This window comes from Drosophila melanogaster (assembly GCF_000001215.4).
Source record: "Drosophila melanogaster 211000022278279 sequence".
Lineage (NCBI taxonomy): Eukaryota > Metazoa > Arthropoda > Insecta > Diptera > Drosophilidae > Drosophila > Drosophila melanogaster.
In genome coordinates, this window is record NW_007931104.1 from 9,222 (window position 1) to 12,714 (window position 3,493).

General features: G+C 40.5%; 1 pseudogene; it reads right to left on the reverse strand.

Moving 5' to 3' along the window:
• Positions 1-2,412: 2,412 nt before the first annotated feature.
• On the reverse strand, positions 2,413-3,488 carry CR45932 (annotated as a pseudogene).
• Positions 3,489-3,493: the final 5 nt, after the last annotated feature.

Genomic DNA, 3,493 nt, shown 5'->3' on the forward strand with positions numbered 1-3,493 from the left:
GTCTCCTCTACAATACCGTGCTGAAACCCATCTGGACATACGGCTGTGAACTATGGGGAAACGCTTCAAAAACCAACATTGAAATCATACAGCGAGCTTAGTCCACGATTCTGCGAACTATCACTGGGGCACCATGGTATCTACGCAGCGAAAGCATCCATAGAGACATCCACATAAATCTTGTCAATGAGGAAATTCAGATGAAAAAAAGTAAACATCAAGCAAAGCTCGCCGCACACGAAAATCCTCTCGCGAAGTCGCTTATGCGAGTCTACAGTCAGAGCCGACTGAAGCGCAAAGATTCTCCAGCCCAGCAAAGAAATCCTAGGGCCGTCTCTAACTAATACAATTACTTCATATTGTAATTAATATAAGTTATATAATAAGATTTGAATAATTATTGTTAGTCTTACAAAAAGAGAAGATCCAATAAATAACTCAATAAGTTTAAAAAAAAAAAATGTTTTTCGAAGAAGGCTTGGGCAGAAGTGGCTTGCCTGGTGAGTATAAATGGGTTTAACTCCGAGACAAATCTACGCTTGTGGTTGGTGAGTTGTCTAATAATCCTCCTCGTGTAGAGCCTGAGACAGGTGATGATGAACTAGCAAGTAATGAACAAGATCCAGAAGACGCGATCCTAAAAACACGCAGCTTGAAGAAAAAGTAGCACAAAAAGCTCCTGGACGACCGAACTGGTCTCCCAGGACGACCTCGCAACGAATATCAGATGCTGAATGTCCTGACGGTTGGGACATTGATGTTCCTGGAAGTTTTAAAGAAGCTATTAACGGTGATCACAGCGACAAATGGAAAGCTTCTGTTCAGAAGGAGATGGGTGGCCAACGAGCAAAGAAAACTTGGTCACTGGTCGATCTACCGAAAGGCGAGAAGACTATTGGCTGCAGATGGGTCTTTGCGTTAAAACGAGAAAAGAATGGACAAATCGAACGCTTCAAATCGAGACTGGTGGAAAAAGGGTGCGCACAACGCCAGGGTATTAATTATCTCGAAACTTTTTCTCCCATTGCCAGGTACTCCACAATTAGATTGGTGATCGCATCGGCAGTTGAACATGGTATGTTCATGCACCAGAAGGACGTTTCTTCAGCCTACTTAAATAGCGAATTGCACGATGTGGTGTACATAAGGCAGCCTGAAGGTTTCATAGACGAGCAGTTTCCGAGACGCGTTCTGAGGCCCCACAAATCACTGTACGGCCTTAAACAGAGAGGACGCGAATGGAACAAGAGACTGAATGCCGTGCGATTGGAGATTGGTTTCACTCCTTGTCCTAGTGAACCTTATTTGTACGTGTGCAAAGTTGATGGCAATCTGGGCCTAATTGTGGTGTACGTGGATGACTTGATCACAGCGAGCTCTTTTTGCTTATCTCCAAAAAGCATGGAAAATGAGAGAGAGGCAGAAATTGGAAGTATCAAAATTGGCCACAAGCAGTATGTGGAGGCACTCCTTAACGGAATGCAAAATTGTAAGCCTAGCAGTAATCCATTGGAGGCTGGCCATCAGATAAAATTCGACGACGAGGGATGTGACCGTGTAAATAAGGAATCCTATCAGTCATTGATTGGGTCCCTTTAGTATCTGGCGATGACGACTCGACCAGACATATTGCATTCTAATGTGAAGTTGGCACAGCGGGATGCAGATCCTCATAAGGATCATAAGAAGCAAACACATTTTCATTAAATATCATCATGTCAGAGATAAATATAACGATAAAAATGTGAACATTAATTATGTTCCCACTGAAGACATGATAGCAGATGTGTTAACAGAGAATTTAAGTAGAATTAATAATAACAAATGTATTAAGCTAAAGTATTAAAGTTTTTAGTGAATATTTAAACATTGTAAATATATGTAAACGTTGAGAAGGAGTGTTGAATATATATAATGAACAACGATGTATGTAAGAATCTCTCAATTACTTGTGTTAATTCCTTGTTGAGTGTTTTCGCTGCTGATCGGCGATCACTCTTTGCTTGCATATTCTAACGCTGCCTGCGTGCAGCAAGCGTACATAATTTTAATTTATTTACCAATAAACTTCTGTTCTGTAAACACGCATAATAGTAACAAAACTTGAACCACTCAAAAAAATTCAAACAAAAGAAATATCAAACAACAAAGTCAGATGAATAATGTTATTCAAATAATAACACTTAAAACATTAATCATAATATTTATTATTGTACTTTATCTATAAATATAAAACTATACCCCAAAAGTTAATTGTTAAATATAAAAAAACCCTAAAAAATGAAAATAATTTAAGTCCTGAAACGCGCGCTAAATAAAAACAAAATATTATGGCCGGGAAAGGTTACAGTTAGAGGTTCGATGACAAATCTTTCGATGAGTAAATGCAATATCTGTACCACTTTTACTTACCGATCTACAACCCAAATAACTGCAGTAACTTCTTGGTCTGGCATTATACTCATATTTCGTACAACAACTGCGTTGTTATAGTTCCAGATTTTCAGGGAACCATCACGTGCTCCAGTGAGGAGAAATTGCTCGAGCGGATCAAAGCAGGCAGCGGTGATCTCAATATCAATAATCTCACCATAGATCATTTTGGTGTGACAACTTTTCATGATAATTTTTCTCCGCCCTGTCCAAGGATCCCAAACTATAATATAACTGTCAAGGCCACAGCTTACAATGTTTCTAAACAAACGATTGTACAAAACAACCGAGACCGGAGCTGCGTGAGTGTTACCATCTGTGAGGTCCACACGAACGCGAGGGCAACACTTTATGGAAATCAACTTTCGTCCTGCCACCACAAGTTCCCGAAGATGGGAATGGTAATAATATGTCAGGTCCGTCTCACTGTGATGTATCAACCGTACTAAATCTCCGTAAGTCTGCAAAAGTGTATGTTCGTGTAGGTCCCACACTTTTATAATCTTCTGGTAGTCAACGCTGTAAACCTTGTTTTCTTCCGGTTGGACAAAAACCAGAACAATTCCTCCATTATGACCTGTAAGGATCGCAGAGGGCTCCGTAGGAATATAAACATCCCAGATCCTAACAAATGTGTCCGGCCCTCCTGTTACCACAATGTTATGGCTCTCGGCTACGAAGAAGGTAGATACACCAAGGGGAATGCGGAAATTGCTTCGCTCGTCATAAGTTACCATTATCATGCCAGGGCAGCGACCTCTATACTTCTTAGTGTTCCTATATTCCGCCGATGCAAATAAGGCGTTCATATGTAAAGAAAAGTAAACGCAAGATACCATCTCATTGTGAAGGTTTATGTATTCCTTTGGGAAAAACTGGGGTATCTTCCCCCTGAGTATGTCAGACCATACAACTTCAATAAGGGCCGCACCTGGTTTTGCTTGAAAGGGACCACGTAAGTGTGGCGAGTAAGACAGAACTCTCACGTTGCCAGCATAGTCACCGAGTATCAGCTTAGAGTGCACTTTTCCATTATTAAAGAAAGCATAACTCATACAGA